This window comes from Nerophis lumbriciformis, linkage group LG24 (assembly GCF_033978685.3).
Source record: "Nerophis lumbriciformis linkage group LG24, RoL_Nlum_v2.1, whole genome shotgun sequence".
NCBI lineage: Eukaryota > Metazoa > Chordata > Actinopteri > Syngnathiformes > Syngnathidae > Nerophis > Nerophis lumbriciformis.
In genome coordinates, this window is record NC_084571.2 from 17,097,923 (window position 1) to 17,107,471 (window position 9,549).

A 9,549-nucleotide genomic window follows, 5' to 3' on the forward strand; every position below is an offset into this window, starting at 1 on the left:
TTGTAGTGCAGGATAAAAGAGCAATAAGGTGGAGATATAAATAAATAGATTACTGTACAGATAAATATATTGCACTTTTGCATATGCATCCACGTTTATGGATGTATGTTATATTGTCTTTATATTCCAGCGAGTTAATCCATTTTTGGGGGGAATTGAGGGAATTGTTATGATTCAAGAGTCTTACGGCCTGAGGTAAGAAGCTGTTACAGAACCTGGAGGTTCTGCTACGGAGGCTGCAGAACCTCTTTCTAGAGTCAAGCAGTGAAAACAGTCCTTGGTGGGGGTGGGAGTAGTATCTGCATATTTTCTGAGCCCTGGTCAGGCAGCGGCTTTTTGCAATCTCCTGAATAGGTGGAAAAGGAGTCCTGATTATCTTTTCCGATGTCCTCACCACTCTCTGCAGAGACTTCCAGTCTGAGGCACTGCAGGCTCCAGTCCAGACATACCGGTATATGCAGTTGCTCTCTATAGTGCCTCTGTAGAATGTGCTGAGAATGGGGGGAGGGAGCTGTGCTCTTTTCATCCCACGCAAAAAGTGCATGCGCTGCTGAGCTCTTTTTACAAGAGCTCCGGTGTGTAGGGACCAGGTCGTCATATCAGTTACCTGCACCCCCAGGAACTTGGTGCTGCTTACCATCTCCACTGCTGTGTCGTTGATGTAGAGTGGAGTGTGGCTTGACTGGTGCCTCCTGAAGTCGACGATCTCCTTGGTCTTGTCGACTTTCAGGATCAGGTTGTTGGTTCTGCACCAGTCAACCAGATGTTCCTCCCTGTAGTCCATGTTGTTGTTGTCACGGATGTAATGAACCTGGCGCAGCAGTCATGAGTCATCAACGTGAACAGCAGCGGACTCAGGACGCAGCCCTGGGGGGAGCCGGTGCTCAGGGAGATGGCACTGGAGGTGTTGTCGCCTACTCTCACAGACTGGGGTCTGTCTGTGTGGAAGTCAAGCAACCAGTTGCATAGGTGGGTACGGAAACCAAGGGCGGCCAGTTTGCTCACTAAGTGCTGCGGGATGATGGTGTTGAATGCTGAGCTGAAGTCCAGAAACAACATCCGCACGTGTGTGTCCTTTCTTTCCAGATGTTCTAAGCTCAGGTCGAGTGCAGAGGAAATGGCGTCCTCTGTGGAGCGGTTAGGGCGATAAGCAAACTGGTATGGGTCAAATGTGGAGGGAAGTCTGGAGACAATGTGTTGCTTTACCAGCCTCTCCAAGCACTTCATTATGATGGGGGTGAGTGTCACGGGGCGATAATCATTGAGGGAGGAGATTGTGGGGTTTTTAGGTACTGGAATGATTGTGGCCGTCTTAAAACATGATGGTACCACAGCCTGGGTCAGCGAGATGTTGAAGATGTCTGAGAGAACCCCAGCCAGCTGGTCTGCACATCCCTTTAGCACCCTGCCCGGAATGTCATCAGGTCCCGCTGCTTTCCGGGGGTTCACTCTCCTCAGGGTTCTCCGGACATCCGCTGTGTCGAGGTTGAGCGGCTGCTCATCAGGACGAGGGATGGATTTCCTCGCCAGAGTGGTGTTAATTGCCTCAAACCTCGCAAAGTGGTTGTTGAGGTCGTTCAGAAAGCTGATGCTGTTGTCACAGGGACGGGGGGTGGCTTTATAGTCCATGATGACATGTATGCCCTGCCACATTCGTCTAGTGTTTGTGGGGTTCTCGAAGAAGTCCTGCACTTTCTGACTGTGAGCACGCTTTGCAACCCTAATGGCACGGTTCAGGTTATCTCTGGCTGTTTTAAGTGCGACCATGTCGCCAGATTTAAAAGCGCTGTTCCGAGCCTTGAACATTGCACGTAACTCACAGTTCATCCAGGGTTTCTCGTTGGACCGTGTGGGGATGTTCTTGATCACACTAATATCCTCCATGCACTTCTGAATGTATGCGGACACAGACTCTGCATACTCCTCCACACTTGTGTGATGATTTCCCGTGGCAGCTGCCTTGAACATGTCCCAGTCTGTGCTTTCGAAGCAGTCTTGTAATGCTTCCATTGCTCCCTCTGGCCAGGTCCTCACCTGCTTCACTTTAGCTTGCTTTCTGATCAGCAGAGGCTTGTATGCAGGAATTAGCATCACAGAGAGATGGGCTGAGGAGCCGAGGTGGGGGCGGGGTGCAGCTTTGAGTGCCAGCTTGATGTTGCTGTGGACTATGTCTAACTTGCTTCCACTCCTGGTTGTTGCAAAATTCACATATTGATGGAAATGGGGGAACATATATATATATATATATATATATATATATATATTTGTTGTTGTTGTTGTTGGCATCCGTAAGTCTCGGAAGACAATGGATTGGCGCCCCTTGGATATGTTTTAGTTGGTCATGCAGCGTCTGCTGTGGCTGTACAGACCCACACGGGAGTGACAGTCTCTGTTGCACTTGGTGCATTTGTAGGTCGAGTCAGCTACAGGATGTTGTTGCTTGCCCTTTCTCTGAGCTCGCTTCTCATCTGCAAGCTGGCGGAGTTTTGCCTCGCCAGCTTTCAGTCCAGTGTTCACGGTGTGTCTCCAGCTGGATCTGTCCTGAGCAAGCTCTTCCCAGGTGTTCAGGTCCATGTCGAGCGCTTTCAGGTCACGCTTGCAGACATCCTTGAAGCGGAGATGTGGCCGTCCCGTTGTCCTCTTGCCATAGGCAAGCTCTGCGTAGAGGATGTCTTTGGGGATCCGGCCATCCGGATATATGTGTGTATATATATATATATATATATATATATATATACAGTGAGGTCCACAAGTATTTGAACAACCTGCAATTTTGCAAGTTCTCCCACTTAGAAATTAGGGAAAGGTCTGAAATGTTCATCATAGATGTATTTCCACTGTTAAAGACTTCATCTAAAAAGAAAAATCCGGAAATCACATTGTATTATTTGTTAATGATTTATTTGCATGTAACTGGGGTTCATAAGTACTTGCACACATAAGAATCAGCAAGAATTATAACTCTCAAAGAGCTGTCAGTCTACCTTAAAAAAAAGTCCACCTTGACCCCACAACTAATCACCCACCCACCACCCCTTTGATCTCATTAAAGTCACCTGTGCAGCCCACAATCAGTCAAGGTCCAACTGCTACCATGGGCAAGACCAAAGAGGTGTCAAAAGAGACCAGAGATAAAATTGTAGAGCTCCACAAAGCTGGAAAAGGCTATGGGACAATTGGGAAGCAGCTTGGTGAGAATAGATCAACTGTTGCAGCAATTGTTAGAACATGGAAGAGGCTAAACATGACTGCTAATCTACCTCGGACTGGGGCTCTATGTAAGATCTCTCCTCGTGGGGCATCACTCATGATAAGAAGTGAGGAATCAGCCTAGAACTACACGGCATGAGCTGGTAAATGACCTGAAGAGAGCTGGGACCACTGTTTCCAAGGCTACTATCAGTAGAACACTACGGCGTAGTGGTTTAAAATCATGCATCGCACGGAAGGTTCCCCTGCTTAAGTCAGCCCATGTCCAGGCCCGTCTGAAGTTTGCCAATGGCCATCTGGATGATCCAGAGGAGTCATGGGAGAAAGTAATGTGGTCAGATGAGACCAAAATAGAACTTTCTGGTATAAACTCCACTCGTTGGGTTTGGAGGAAAAAGAAGGATGAGTATCATCCCAAGAACACCATCCCTACAGTGAAGCATGGGGGGGAAACATCATGCTTTGGGGGTGCTTTTCAGCAAAGGGTACAGGACGACTGCACTGTATTAAGGAGAGGATGAACGGGGCCATATACTGAGAGATTTTGGCCAAAAACCTCCTTCCCTCAGTCAGAGCATTGAAGATGGGTCGTGTCTGGGTCTTCCAACATGAAGCACACAGCCAGGATAACCAAGGAGTGGCTCCATACCAAGCATATCAAGGTTCTGGAGTAGCCTAGCCAGTCTCCAGATCTAAATCCAATAGAAAATCTACAGCCCCGAAACCTGACAGATCTAGAGAAGATTTGTGTGGAGGAGTGGGCCAAAATCCCTGTTGCCGTGTGTGCAAACCTGGTGATGAACTATAGGAAACCTTTGACCTCTGTAATTGCAACCAAAGGCTTCTGCACTAAATATTAACACTGATGTTCTCATGTGTGCAAATACATATGAAGCCCAGTAACATACAAATAAATCATAAAAAAAATCATACAATGTGATTTCCGGATATTTACCACCGATTCTGTTCATAACTTTTATGGACAGAATTTCTAGGCGCAGTCAAGGCGTTGAGGGGATCCGGTTTGGTGGCTGCAGGATTAGGTCTCTGCTTTTTGCGGATGATGTGGTCCTGATGGCTTCATCTGGCCAGGATCTTCAGCTCTCGCTGGATCGGTTCGCAGCTGAGTGTGAAGCGACTGGGATGAGAATCAGCACCTCCAAGTCCGAGTCCATGGTTCTCGCCCGGAAAAGGGTGGAGTGCCATCTCCGGGTTGGGGAGGAGATCTTGCCCCAAGTGGAGGAGTTCAAGTACCTCGGAGTCTTGTTCACGAGTGAGGGAAGAGTGGATCGTGAGATCGACAGGTGGATCGGTGCGGCGTCTTCAGTAATGCAGACGCTGTATCGATCCGTTGTGGTGAAGAAGGAACTGAGCTCTCAATTTACCGGTCGATCTACGTTCCCATCCTCACCTATGGTCATGAGCTTTGGGTTATGACCGAAAGGACAAGATCACGGGTACAAGCGGCCGAAATGAGTTTCCTCCGCCGGGTGGCGGGGCTCTCCCTTAGAGATAGGGTGAGAAGCTCTGTCATCCGGGAGGAGCTCAAAGTAAAGCCGCCGCTCCTCCACATCGAGAGGAGCCAGCTGAGGTGGTTCGGGCATCTGGTCAGGATGCCACCCGAGCGCCTCCCTAGGGAGGTGTTTAGGGCACGTCCGACCGGTAGGAGGCCACGGGGAAGACCCAGGACACGTTGGGAAGACTGTTTCCCGGCTGGCCTGGGAACGCCTCGGGATCCCCCGGGAGGAGCTGGACGAAGTGGCTGGGGAGAGGGAAGTCTGGGCTTCCCTGCTTAGGCTGCTGCCCCCGCGACCTGACCTCGGATAAGCGGAAGAAGATGGATGGATGGATGGATGGGTCTCTAACAGTGGAAATACATCTATGAGGAACATTTCAGACCGCTTCCTAATTTCTAAGTGGGATAACTTGCAAAATTGCAGGATGTGCAAATACTTGTGGACCTCACTGTATATATATATATATATATATATATATATATATATATATATATGTGTGTGTGTATATATATATATATACCGTATTTTTCGGACTATAAGTCGCAGTTTTTTTCATAGTTTGGCCGGGCTCCAGTGCGACTTATATATGTTTTTTTCCTTTTTTTATAATGCATTTTCGGCAGGTGCGACTTATACTCCGGTGCGACTTATACTCCGAAAAATACGGTATATATGTGTGTGTGTATATATATATATATATATGTGTATACATATACATACACACACACACATATGTATATATTAGGGCTGCAACTAACGATTAATTTGATGATCGATTAATCTGTCGATTATTGCTTCGATTAATCGATTAATAATCGGATAAAAGAGACAAACTACATTTCTATCCTTTCCAGTATTTTATTGAAAAAAAACAGCATACTGGCACCATACTTATTTTGATTATTATTTCTCAGCTGTTTGTACATGTTGCAGTTTATAAATAATGGTTTATTAAAAAAATAAATAAAAATTGCCTAGATAGCATAGATCCAACGAATCGATGACTAAATTAATCGGCAACTATTTTTATAATCAATTTTAATCGATTTAATCGATTAGTTGTTGCAGCCCTAGTATATATGTGTATGTATATATATATATACACACACACACACACGTATATATGTGTGTGTTTATATATATATATATATATATATATATATACACACACACACACACCACTGTGCAATTACTTAACACCAACACGGAAGTAGTAGAGTCTATGAGACGACGCATCACGACTCGATGATGTCATAGTCATATCCATGTTTATGTGGACTAGACGGCGTATCACTACTCGATGATGTCATAGTAATATTCATGTTTATGTGGACTATATGGCACGTCTCTACTCGATGATAATATGTTTATGTGGACTAGACGGCACGTCACTACTCGATGATGTCATAGTCATTCATGTTTATGTGGACTAGACGGCAAGTCACTACTCGATGATGACATAGTCATATTCATGTTTATGTGGACTAGACGGCAAGTCACTACTCGATGATGTCATAGTCATATTCATGTTTATGTGGACTAGACGGCAAGTCACTACTCGATGATGTCATAGTCATATTCATGTTTATGTGGACTAGACGGCAAGTCACTATTCGAAGATGTCATAGTCATTCATGTTTATGTGGACTCGACGGCAAGTCACTACTCGATGATGTCATAGTCATATTCATGTTTATGTGGACTAGACGGCACGTCACTACTCGATGATTTCATGCTTATGTGGACTAGACGGCACGTCACTACTCTATGATGTCATAGTCATATTCATGTTTATGTGGACCAGACGGCAAGTCACTACTCGATGTCATATTCATGTTTATGTGGACTAGAAGGCGCGTCACTACTCGATGATGTCATATTCATGTTTATGTGGACTAGACGGCGCATCACTACTCGATGATGTCAGTCATATTCATGTTTATGTGGGACTAGCCGGTACGTCACTACTCGATGATGTCGTAGTCATATTCATGTTTATGTGGACTAGACAGCACGTCATTACTCGATGATGTCATAGTCATATTCATGTTAATGTGGACTAGACGGCAAGTCACTACTCGATGATGTCATAGTCACATTCATGTTTATGTGGACTAGACGGCAAGTCACTACTCGATGATGTCATATTCATGTTTATGTGGACCAGACGGCAAGTCACTACTCGATGATGTCATAGTCATATTCATGTTTATGTGGACTAGACGGCGCGTCACTACTCAATGATGTCATATTTATGTTTATGTGAACTAGACGGCGCATCACTTTCCAAAATAAATTCCTAGAAAACCGACCTTAGTCAGTGGCGCCCCCTTGCGGCCTGCATTGCAATGACAGAAGCTTTTTCAAATGTGGCGATAATACTCTCTGATCTACCTCTTGTATTATTGATCTCTTTCACTCCCAGGTAAGTTATTTTTACACAAAACATACATTGAACATACAAATATCACACAACATGACGTCGCAAGGCTCAGTCGTAAAGAAAAAAAAAAAAAAAAGGCAACTCGAGGAAGTGACGTGTTGGCGCATGCGTGGACCCATCACGTAGTGACACGCCGTATGCTAGAACTACATTTCCCAAGAGCCTGTGGGAGCGGAAGTAAAAAGTTGATGTCGAAAAGGCGCTTCAATTGTTCCTGAAAGAGTGAATAAAACTTGTATTAGTAGATCGCAAAATAAGAGAATCCATGATATTGCACAATACAGCACATATTCCCTACTATTGATCACTCAATGGTAGCACCAGAATAAGTGTTTCAACTTGTTCAAGTCGGAGTTACGTTAATCAATTCATGTTTGTAATGAAGTCAACTCCTTTCTATTCCTCCTCGAAGGGAATCATGACTAACTCATGCTTTATGGAACAATGACATCATCTTTCTAATACATAACAACTGTTCAAAGACAGGTCCAAGAAGTGCGACTTGAAAAAGGAGCAGCTTACAAGAACATTTGTCTTTTTTTTTTTATATATATATATTTTGTAAACCTTTATTTATAATATGCAACATTTACAAATAATCAAGAAATAATGATAAACAAAAGAAGTACAGAAACAGTACAAAACAGCGGCAGGGGGTTTGGAACACCGCATCATAGTTTTAGTTCACAGCTTTTTGCTTGTTAGAGGTAGAAAGTGTTTTAAAGTAAAGTTCTAATTATTTTTTTAAAGGCACAAAAAAGAGGTCGGGTGTTGAGAAACTTACATTTATGAATATAAAACTTAGCCAATAGTATAATGAGGTCAAATTCCTTTTCAAATGTTTTCTCATACCGCGTAAATCCAAATAGCACATCTTTAAAACAAAGCACACATTTGTCATGAATATTGTCCAGGATGGAAGGATAGATAGTGATGGAGTGCTTTCACAAGTCCTAAAAACAGTCATGTTACATACGGTGCAACATGCATGTTACATAAGGCAAACAGTCATGTTACATAAGGTGCAACATGCATGTTACATAAGGTAAACAGTCATGTTACATAAGGTGCAACATGCATGTTACATAAGGCAAACAGTCATGTTACATAAGGTGCAACATGCATGTTACATAAGGTAAACAGTCATGCTACATAAGGTGCAACATGCATGTTACATAAGGCAAACATTCGTGTTACATAAGGTGCAACATGCTTGTTACATAAGGCAAACAATCATGTTACATAAGGTGCAACATATGTAACATAAGGTAAACAGTCATGTTACATAAGGTGTAACATGCATGTTACATAAGGTAAACAGTCATGTTTCATAAGGTGCAACATGCATGTTTCATAAGGTGCAACAATCAAGGTAAACAATCATGTTACATAAGGTGCAACATGCATGTCACAAGGTAAACAATCATGTTACTTAAGGTGCAACATGCAATAATCAATAGATCAACATTTGTCTAAACAAAAGAAATACGCAGAATTTAGTTCCCCTTCCTCCAACATTGTTTATTTAGTTCCCCTTCTTCCAACATTGTTTATTTAATTCCCCTTCCTCCAACATTGTTTATTTAATTCCGATTCCTTCAACATTGTTTATTTAGTTCCCCTTCTTCCAACATTGTTTATTTAATTCCCCTTCTTCCAACATTGTTTATTTAATTCCCCTTCCTCCAACATTGTTTATTTAATTCCCCTTCCTTCAACATTGTTTATTTACATCCTCTTCTTCCAACATTGTTTATTTAATTCCCCTTCCTCCAACATTGTTTCCTAGATCTTACCTTCTGCTTTTCATTGATACATTTTGTCTCATTTATTTTGGCTTTCTAAGAACTTTTCTTGTTCCCCTGCTGACATATTATCTGACATTTATTGCAGTAATGATGGAAATCACATTTTCTTCCTCAGATCACTTTTTCTTAACTAAATTACTGCAATCTTTTCTAATAAATGTACCGACCTCATATTTAAGGAGTTCCCAATTACTACAATCAATGTTTTTGGTCTTGGCTTTATTCCAAAAGTATTGTATTAGATCTTTAATCCTCACGTTAACTGCTTCATGAAAAAAAAGCGAAGTATTGAGTTATTTGGACAGTTGTGAAAGGGATGTAGAGAGATGTGAAAGCATGATCAGTCAAAGGAGTGGAGAGAATTTGAACAGTAACACTGTCTTGCATCGATTAGAAATGAACCACATGTCTATTCTCGATGTTCTTGAGCCTGACTTATTAGACCAGGTAAAATATGTCTTATCAGGCATCAATGACATCAAGCTTTTGCACTAGTAACTTTAGATTTGAGCCTACACTATTTTGAGGGCCATCTATCAAGTGACTTGTCAAGGACAGTGTTGACATCAAG